The following is an 11,309-nucleotide window of genomic DNA, read 5'->3' on the forward strand; positions in this document are numbered from 1 at the left end:
ACTCCCGGGCTCCTGGCCCTGCAGCCCCCTGGTCGGGTAAACGGGCCAGGAGGACTGGTCCTGCCAGCCAGTCACGACAGGCCACACAACCGGAAGAGTGGTGTCCCTTCCAGGCCACAGGGCATGGAGGCTTCAGACCACGGCTTCTCTGAATGCAAACACCACTTTGTAGGGATAACCAGAGCTCTGTGGCTTGTCACAGCACTCTCTCAGAGCAGATTTGCACTGTCAAAAGAAAACAGTGGGCTTGATGTTCCTTGAAGAGCTATACTCCCTAGTTGAGCCCTTGGCTGACCCTCTGGAAGTGTCCAATGGGCTTCTTGGTAGAAAGTGTATTCATTTAGGAAAGAGAGAAACTTTTGAAAGGGAAAATGCTCTTTTTTGGCAAGGTAAACTACAGCATGAAGAAGAAAGCCATGATCTGTGTCCTGGTTTCAGCTAGGATAGAGTTAATTTTCTTCTTGGTAGCCGGTATGGGGCTGTGTTTGGGGTCTAGGATGATGATACACTGATGTTCTGGTTCTTGCTGAGTAGTGCTAAGTAGTTGCTAAGTGGCGCTCACACTGGGCAAGGACTTTCCAGCTTCCCATGCTCTGCAGGGTGCACAAGAAGCTGGGAGGGGGCACAGCCAGGACAGCTGACCCAGACTGGCCAAGGGGCTATTCCATACGGTATGGCATCATGCTCAGTATATGAGCGGGGGGAGTTGGCCAGAGCGGGGGGGGGGCAACGATTGCTGCTTGGGGGACGTGCTGGGCATCAGTTGCTTGCTTTGTATTACTATTGTACTACTATTCCTTGGTTTTATTATTATTGTTGTTATTACTATTACTACTGTTCTATTTTTATTTTACTTTAGTTCTTAAACTGTTCTTATCTCAACCCACGAGTTTTCCCCTCTTGCCCTTCCGATTCTCTCCCCCAGCCCATCCACCAGTGGGGGAGTGAGCGAGCGGCTGCATGGTGCTTAGTTGCCAGCTGGGGTTAAATCACGACAATCTGGAAGTGTAAAAGAGCACTAGCAGCAGCATATGCAACTAAGCTTACTTCTGCCTGTGAACTTTTTGTCCACTGTTTGCTCAGGCCTTGGCAAAACAGGCCTGCAGCCTTTTACTGAGCACTGAGCTGCATAAATGCTCTGCTGCTACTACAGTGCTACTAGTATTAAGCCTGCATGTCATTTGGAGCTCAAACCAGCCTCACAAAATGGAGAAAATTTCAAAATGTGTCCTCGGCACAACTGGCAACGCAACAAGAATTGCAACCTGAGCAGAATTGCTGGAAAGACAGGACAAGTGTTGTGAAGGAAATGGCAAACTGGACTGAACAGAGCATGCACGAGTCCATCGGACCCAGCAAGAGGCTTCCTGGGGTACTGAGAGAACTGGCAGATGTCATTTCCAAGCCACTCTCCATCATATTTGAAAAGTCACAGCAGTAAGACAAAGCCCCCAGTGACTGGAAAAAGGGAAAACACACCCATTTTTAAAAGGGGTAATAAGGAGGCCCCTGGGAACTACCGAGTACCTGGTGCCTGGTAAGGTCGTGGAACAGATCCTCCTAGAAGTTATGTTGAAGCATATGGAACACAGGGAAGTGATTAGAGACAGCCAGCATGGCTTCACCAATGGCAAAGCATGCCGGACTAATTGATTGGATATATCAAATGGAGCACAGTAACTGTACTCATGAGACCAACAATTTCTTCTGCTCCCTGAAGAATGATCCATACCCAGCCCTTCACTTCTTCTTGGCTCTCTACTGCTATATCCCCTTTTTTCCAAATGTGTTTTGAGTTCATCATTCAAGTAGAGTTGCCATGTGACATTTCAGTCATGCTACACAGGACCAGTGAAAGTTCTCTGCAGCACCTTGGTCTGAGTTGCAGCAAGAAAGCGCAAGTGCTGCTCTTGCATACACGGTTGCACAACGCTGGAGGCTACAAGAAGACTCTCTGCTTTTTGCGTGTAGTGATCCCAGCACATCAATGCTGGTACACAGAAAATGAGAAGGAGAGGCCTCTTCCAGGCCTGTGTTCCTAGCCCCAGGTACAGCCCTTAGCTGACCCTCTCCAGCCTTTTCAGATGCCACTGCATGATGCAGGTTTCATTTGTGCAAGATGGTTTTTATCTGGACTGTCTTTGGCCTCCCCAACAGGCACATGGGCTACCTTACATACAGTATTGACTTATGCCCTTCTGTCCTCAGTATAGTTGTACCAGCCCTGCATTTCATTTATAGATATACAGATACTCACACACTCGGGTGTGTACATAAGGTAAATATATATACACAACCATCCACCATGTGTACCTACTTCAGTATAGACCATGTCAGAATGATCTATTCCTCAAATGATTTCAGGCACTGTCCTGGTTTCAGCTGGGATAGTGTTAATTTTCTTCCTAGTAGCTGGTATAGTGCTGTGTTTTGGATTTTGGATGAGAATAATGTTGATAACACACTGATGTTTTAGTTGTTGCTAAGCAGTGCTTACACCAATCAAGGACTTTCCAGCTTCCCATGCTCTGCCCAGTGCACAAGAAGCTGGGAGGGGGCACAGCCAGGACAGCTGACCCAGACTGGCCAAAGGGCTATTCCATATCGTATGGCATCATGCCCAGTATATAAACTGGGGGGAGCTGGCTGGGGGGAGCGATCGCTGCTCAGGGCCTGGCTGGGCATCAGTCAGCAAGCGGTGAGTGGTTGCATCACTTGTTTTTCCTGGGTTTTGTTCTTTTTTTGTTTGTTTGTTGTCATTATCATTATCATTATTAGTATTTTATTTTATTTCAGTTATTAAACTGTTCTTATCTCAGTCCATGAGTTTCTCACTTTTACCCTTCCGATTCTCTCTCCCATCCCACCAGGAATGGGAGGGGGAGTGAGTGGGTGCGTGGTGCTTAGTTGCTGGCTGGGATTAAACCATGACAGTCCTTTTTGGTGCACAGTGTGGGGCACGAAGGGCTGAGATAAGGACAGATCTGACCAGAGCATGTTAAAACAAATTTGTTATAAGCATTCATTGTATTAGTTTATTAGTCGCTGGTCACAATGCTGTTTTATTTGTTTGCATGGTTGTATTATGTAATTCCTCACTTGCAGTATGCATTCCCTGCGGTGCTGCTTATCACCTCTGGGAGATGGATCAGGATTACCATTTTACTATACTGTCTAACATCGACTTACGATGCCATAATATTACTAGTCAAAAAACTAATTTGTTTTTTGTATTTGATATTGCTGTCATCTCCGTATCTCGGGCGCCATCTTTCGGAAATTATTAATAATGACATTCTTCACCTTTCCTGCTCAGAGAACCAGTCTATGGCCAAGACAGGAGGACGGAGGGATGCTCCACCCTCCCCCCCCCCCCCCCCTTCTTTCACTTTCCCTTTCTCCTTCAGGCTAGTTACACCAGCTCTTCAGAATTTTGAATATCCTTGTGATGTTCAAACCACCATGCTCCTATTGCTATATCTCCTAAATGTGTTTCAGGTATTGTTTAGGTTTAAACAACTATTTAAAAAAATTACCCAGAGATCTGCCCTGAGGCTGGACCAGTTATGGGTGGCATGACATGTGGGAGAATATGGGCAGGTACTTAGAGAACTTCTCACCTCCAATGATCTGGAACTTCACTCCTGAACAACTACAGGATCCTGATGAAGTGATAGAATGCTTGAAAGAAAAATGCCGTGGTTATTCCAGAGAGGCACAACTCATCGCACTGTGCTGGGCCCTGGCTGGTATCTACCAAACACTGCTCGGTATTTTGCAGCACCCTCAGGGAGAAGAGAGGGAAAACAAACCGACAGGCACTGCAGCTACTCCAACCCCAGCAACAGGCATTGTGGCTACTCCAATCCCTGCAACAGGCACTGCAGCTAAACCCGGGAACCAACCCTGCTGGTATCAGTCACCCCTATATACAGGAAAAAATATTGAAAGCAGAAGTCAGCTCGTTTAGAAAGGGCTGAGGAAGCTCCTCCTAAGAGGGAGCAGGAGGAAGAAGCATACTGTTTCAATGGTGAGGAGGCAGAGTACTCTAAAACAGGGCCATCACGAGAACAGGAGGAGGAAGAGGAATAACTCATGAACAAGATGGTAACCACTCGATCTCTATGCTTGAGTGAGCTGCAAGATATGCAAAAGGATTTCAGCCATTGTCCAGGCGCACACGTTATCAACCTGGCTGCTCCAATGCTGGGATAATAGGGGCCAGTAGCCTGGAATTAGAGGGTAGGGAAGCCAAGCAGCTGGGATGCCTTTCTAGGGAAGGAGGCACTGACAAAATGATTGGAAAACGGGCAAAAGCCCTCAGCCTCTGGAGGCGACTCCTGTCAGGTGTGAAGGAAAGGTATCCCTTCAAGAAAGATGTTATATGTCACCCCAGCAAGTGGGCCACCATGGAGAGAGGTATCCAGTACCTGAGGGAACTAGCGATGCTGGAGGTGATTTATGATGACCTGGACCACAACAGTTTTCCAAAGATCCAGATGAAGTCAGGTGCACGCAACCCATGTGGCTGAAGTTTGTATGGAGTGCACCGTCGTTGTATGCCAGCTCATTGGCAGCGATGACCTGGAAAGATGGAGAGGGAGAAACAGTGGATGAATTGGCTGGCCAACTCTGACAATACGACGAAAGTCTGTCTTCCTCCCTCATCTCAGCTGTGGAGAAACTGTCCTGGAAGGTCCAGCAACTCAAAGAGGATAGATCCTGCACCCCACCTGTATGGACCAGTATCTCAGCTATTAGGAGTAAGTGTTCCTCTGCTCAAGAGAGAGGCTATAGTGGATACACACCACAGTCCACCCTGTGGTTCTACCTGTGTGACCATGGAGAGGACATGAGGAAGTGGGATGGAAAATCTACCTCAACCCTAGAGGCAGGGGTATGTGAGTTGCAAGGAAAAACAATCACAAAAGGGAGTTCTTCCATGAAAATTGCTGCTACAGATTCCAGTAAACAGTTCTCCAGACAGAGTAGAAGGGCTGATCTTACTCCTGATTTTTATGAAGGAACTCCTGACTTGTGTTTACAAGAAGTGAGTGGAGATACTATGACCAGGACTAGAGGGGCCCTGCCTCCAGCCAGGTAGAGGTAAGGGACAACCAGGTGTACTGGACTGTGTGGATTTGATGGCCTGGCACATCAGCCCCACAGAAGTATAAGGCTTTAGTAGACACAGGTGCACAGTGTACCCTCATGCCATCAAGCTATGAAGGGGCAGAACCCATCTGTATTTCTGGAGTGACAGGGGAATCCCAACAGCTAACTTGTATTGGAGGCCAAAGTGAGCCTAACTGGGAATGAGTGGCAGAAGCACCCCATTGTGACTGGCCCAGAGGCTCCATGCATCCTTGGCATAGACTGTCTCAGGAGAGGGTATTTCAAGGAGCCAAAAGGGTACTGGTGGGCTTTTGGCGTAGCTGCCTTGGAGACGCAGGAAATGCATCTACCAAAAACAGCTGTCTGCCCTGCCCAGTCTTTTGGAGGACCCGTCTATTGTGGGGTTGCTGAGGGCCAAAGAACAACAGGTACCAATTGCTACCACAACAGTGCACCGGCAGCAATACTGCACCAACAGAGACACCCTGTTCCCATCCATAAGCTGATTCGTCGACTGGAGAGCCAAGGAGTGATCAGCAAGACTTGCTCACCCTTTAGTAGTCCCATATGGCCAGTGTGAAAGTCTAATGGAGAGTGGAAACTAACAGTAGACTATCGGGGCCTGAACAAAGTCACGCCACCACTGAGCGCTGCTCTGCCAGATGTGCTAGAACTTCAATACGAACTGGATTCAAAGGCAGCCAAGTGTTATGGCATGATCTATATCACTAATGCATTTTTCTCAATCCCTTTGGCAGCAGAGTGCAGGCCACAGTTTGCTTTCACTTGGAGGGGGGTCCAGTACACCTGGAATCAACTGTCCCAGGGGTGGAAACACATCCCACCATTTGCCATGGACTGATCCAGACTGCACTGGAACAGAGTGAAGCTCCGGAACACCTGCAATACATTGATGACATCATTGTGTGGGGCAACACAGCAGCAGAAGTTTTTGAGAAAGGGAAGAAAATAGTCCAAATCCTTCTGGAGGCAGGCTTTGCCATAAAACAAAGTAAGGTCAAGGGACCTGCACAGCAGATCCAGTCTTTAGGAACAGAATGGCAAGATGGGTGTCATCAGATCCCAATGGATGTAATCAAGAAAATCACAGCCATGTCTCCACCAACCAGCAAAAAGGAAGCACAAGCTTTCTTGGGCGTTGCGGGTTTTTGGAGAATGCATATTCCAAATTACAGTCTCATCGTAAGCCCTCTCTATCAAGTGACCTGGAAGAAGAACGATTTCAAATGAGGCCCTGAGCAACGACAAGCCTTTGAGCAAATTAAATGGCAGATAGTTCACGCAGCCGCCCTTGGGCCAGTCTGGGCAGGACAAGATGTAAAAAATGCTCTACACGCAGCCGCAGAGAACAGCCCTACCTGGAGCCTCTGGCAGAAAGCACCGGGGGAGACTCGAGGTCGCCCCCTGGGGTTTTGGAGTCGGGGATACCAAGGATTCGAGGCCTGGTATACTCCAACTGAAAAAGAGATATTGGCAGCATATGAAGGGGTTCGAACTGCTTCAGAAGTGGTTGGTACTGAAGCACAGCTCCTCCTGGCACCACGACTGCCAGTGCTGGGCTGGATGTCTGAAGGGAGGGTCCCCTCTACACATGCAACTGATGCTACGTGGAGTAAGTGGGTTGAACTCATCACACAACAGGCTCGAATACGAAACCCCAGTCGCCCAGGAATCTTGGAAGTGATCATGGATTGGCCAGAAGGCAAAGATTTCGGAATATCACCAGAGGAGGAGGTGATGCGTGCTGAGGAGGCCCCACCGTATAATAAACCACCAGAAAATGAGAAGCAATATGCCCTGTTCACTGATGGGTCCTGTCGTCTTGTGCGGAAGCATTGGAGGTGGAAAGCCGCCGTATGGAGTCCTGTACGACAAGTTGCAAAAACTGCTGAAGGAGAAGGTGAATCGAGTCAGTTTGCAGAGGTGGAAGCCATCCAGCTGGCTTTAGATATTGCTGAACGAGAAAAGTGGCCAACGCTCTATCTCTATACTGACGCATGGATGGTGGCAAGTGCCCTGTGGGGGTGGTTACGGCAATGGAAGCAGAGCAATTGGCTGCGCAGAGGCAAACCCATCTGGGCTGCTGCATTGTGGCAAGATATTGCCGCCCAGATAGAGAACCTGGTTGTAAAAGTATATCACGTAGATGCTCACGTACCCAAGAGTCGGGCCAGTGAAGAACATCAAACCAATCAGCAGGTGGATCAGGCTGCTAAGATTGAAGTGGCTCAGGTGGATCTGGACGGGCAACATAAGGGTGAATTATTTCTAGCTTGATGGGCCCATGACACCTCAGGCCATCAAGGAAGAGATGCAACATATAGATGGGCTCGTGATCGAGGGGTGGATTTGACCATGGACACTATTGGACAGGTTATCCATGAATGCGAAACATGCGCTGCAATCAAGCAAGCCAAGCGGTTCAAGCCTCTCTGGTATGGAGCACGATGGTTGAAATATAAATATGGGGAGGCCTGGCAAATTGATTATATCACACTCCCACAAACCCGCCAAGGCAAGCGCCATGTGCTTACAATGGTGGAAGCAACCATCGGATGGCTGGAAACATATCCCATGCCCCATGCCACTGCCCGGAACACTATCCTGGGTCTTGAAAAGCAAGTCCTGTGGTGACATGGCACCCCAGAAAGAACTGAGTCAGATAACGGAACTCATTTCTGAAACAGCCTCACAGACACCTGGGCCAAAAAGCATGGCATTGAGTGGGTATATCACATCCCCTATCATGCACCAGCCTCCGGGCAAATAGAACGATACAATGGACTGTTAAAGACTACACTGAGAGCAATGGGCGGTGGGACATTCAAACACTGGGATACACATTTAGCAAAGGCCACCTGGTTAGTCAACACCAGGGGATCTGCCAATCGAGCTGGCCCTGCCCAATCAGAACTGGGGAAGACAGTCTGGGTTACTCCCGCCTTAGGCAAAGGTAAATGCATTCATGGGATTGTTTTTGCTCAAGGACCTGGGTGCGCTTGGTGGGTGATGCGGGAGGATGGGGAAGTCTGGTGTGTACCTCAAGGAGACTTGGTTTTGGGTGAAAATAGCCAATGAACTGAATTTTATAATGTTTGTTGCTATATAATACTGTATGTCATCACTTCTCTGATTACTCTATGACATATCAACAGTATACAGTAAGAATCACCCAAATTAATGAAGAATGAACTCTGAGGAAACCAAGCAAAGTGCAGAGGTGATAGAATTAGAACTGGCTTCAGCATGCTACAATCCAACACCACACGCTACCCCTCCTGCCCAGAAAGACCGTTATGACAGATGAATCCCAAAGTCATAAACTAAATGAACTCAACAAACGTTCTAGAGGGATAGCATATAGACTAAGGGAATGATACCCGTGTATTGTATCAAAGGAAAGGAAGGGGGTGATGATTAATGAGGAAGTGTTGGATAACGTGGGACCTGGGCATGACGTAAATGTTATGGAATAAAGGCGGATACTGTCCTGGTTTCAGTTGGGAGAGAGTTAATTTTCTTTTTGGTAGCCAGTATGGGGCTGTGTTTGGGGTCTAAGATGAGAACAATGTCCATGTTCTGGTTCTTGCTGAGTAGTGCTAAGTAGTTGCTAAGTGGTGCTCACACTGGGCAAGGACTTTCCAGCTTCCCATGCTCTGCAGGGTGCACAAGAAGCTGGGAGGGGGCACAGCCAGGACAGCTGACCCAGACTGGCCAAGGGGCTATTCCATACGGTATGGCATCATGCTCAGTATATGAGCGGGGGGAGTTGGCCAGGGCAGGGCGGGGGGGGGGGACACAACGATCGCTGCTTGGGGGACATGCTGGGCATCAGTTGCTTGCTTTGTATTACTGTTGTACTATTATTCCTTGGTTTTATTATTATTGTTGTTATTACTATTACTACTGTTCTATTTTTATTTTACTTTAGTTCTTAAACTGTTCTTATCTCAACCCACGAGTTTTCCCCTCTTGCCCTTCCGATTCTCTCCCCCAGCCCATCCACCAGTGGGGGAGTGAGCGAGCGGCTGCGTGGTGCTTAGTTGCCAGCTGGGGTTAAACCACGACAGTCCTTTTTGGCGCCCAACGTGGGGCACGAAGGGTTTGAGATAATAACAGATTAACTAGAGTGTATTAAGTAATTTGTATCTGTTAGCAGTTATCAGTCGTAATACTGATTCATCTGTTTCGGTACTAGTCTACCTGATCTGTACCATGCTCTTGTTTTTGCTGTGCACGTTGAAGATTGGTGTGGGTTTTTCAGTTTGCTGTGCTTTGCCATAATGAGTGATGTTTTGCCTGGAAGATTGGTTATTAAAACACTGACCTGGAGTGCTATCTGGTATTTGGGTTCTGTAGTGAAGCCACTACTGTACTTCAGGTACCACCTCCTGGAGACAATTAGCAATTATACCTCTTCTTCTGAGAGTTTTTTTTTGGAGCAAATACAGAATGGCACCTTTGTTGCTTTCTTCTATGATGTTTCGTCCTTCATTACAACACCTTTTCATTATCTGGGGCATCGTTGGGTAGTTAAGATATATCCATTGGTAGTTCTTGGGAATTTTGTTTTGGTTTTATCTAAGGTTGATAAGCAGCTTAAGAATATCATCCAGAGATCTCCTCCAAGTCTGGATAGTTAGGAGTGGCAGGGTGTGTGGCAGCGTATGGGCAAGTACCTAGGACAATGGGCACCTCCAGTGTTTTGGAACTGCACCCCCAAACACGTGCAGAATCCTGAAAAACTAGTAAAGTATTTGGAAAATGTATGTTGTCACCCTGGCAACTCCAGAGAGACACAGATCACTGCAACGTGCTGGGGCCTGGCCCATGCCTACCGAGCCCGAGCCCTATTCAACAGTATTCAGTACCCTCAAGGGAAAGAGAAGGTCTTTGGATCGGACGACAAAATGACGGCCCCCGTGGCTGTGCCAGCCCCTGCCACAGGCACTGCGGCTGCGCCAGCCCCCGCGCCGGCCCCCGTGGCTGCACCAGCCCCCAGCCCCTGTGACAGGCGCTGCGGCTGAACCAGAGAACCAACCCGTGCCAGTATCACTTGCCCCTATACAGAAGACAAAATACACAAGGAAATCAGCTCGTTTAGTAAGGGCTGACGATGAGCCAGGGCCATCAAGAGAACAGGCGGAGGAAGAGGCAGAACCCATAAATGAGATGGTAACCACCTGATCTCTGTCCCTGAGAGAGCTGCGAGATACGCAAAAAGATTTCGGTCATCGTCCAGGAGAGCCCATCATCACCTGGCTGCTCCGATGCTGGGATAATGGGGCCAGTAGCCTGGAATTAGAGGGTAGGGAAGCCAAGCAGCTGGGATCCCTTTCCAGGGAAGGGGGCATTGACAAAGCGATTGAAAAAGGGGAAAAAGCCCTCAGCCTCAAGGAGGATGTTACATGTCACGCAGGCAAGTGGACCACCATGGAGAGAGGTATCCAGTGCCTGAGGGAATTAGCTGTGCTGGAGGTGATTTATAATGACCTGGACAATGAGCAGTTATCCAAAGATTCAGACCAAGTCCAATGCACATGACCCATGTGGCGGAAGTTTGTATGGAGCGCACCATCACCACACGTGAGTGGTGAACCAAGACCACAGGAGATCTGTGTAGAGGCAGATGAAGTAGACCACAGCAGTCAACTGCAGCAGGGCTTTTCTGGTTTCTTTGGGTTTTGTGGCTAACTGCGTATCTCCTCCCTTAAGAACCCTTGGCAAGAACTTAGTGGTTCAGATTTAAAATCTATTCCTCTGTACTAAGCAAGATGATAACAGTGAAAAAAGTATTCCTTTCATCCCTCAGGAAAAATATTTGACCGCAGGAAATATGCAGACCATCTTAATTTTATATTTGAAATATGCACTTTCCGGTTTCTTAAGCCAATGCAAGTGTTCTTAGCTAAAAAGCTGGCTGAATCATTTTGAGTTTTTCAGTAACACTAACTATGCATCTTTTCCTCTTATTCAGAAGCTGCAACTTCTGTTCTGGAGAGGCCTTGTGTTGTCTTCTCTTTTAAAAGACCGACAGAGGAGACGTTCCATCTTTGACAGACTGATATTCATGAGCTGATTATTAATCCAGTTTTTAACAAAGCAATTAGCAGGTCAAATAGCAGTTACGGCATACTTGCTGCTAGCTTGAACGGAGCAGAATAGAGAAGCCA

This window comes from Nipponia nippon, unplaced genomic scaffold (assembly GCF_047370975.1).
Source record: "Nipponia nippon isolate SJK-2023a ecotype South Korea unplaced genomic scaffold, ASM4737097v1 scaffold_24, whole genome shotgun sequence".
In the NCBI taxonomy this organism is placed as follows: Eukaryota; Metazoa; Chordata; class Aves; order Pelecaniformes; family Threskiornithidae; genus Nipponia; species Nipponia nippon.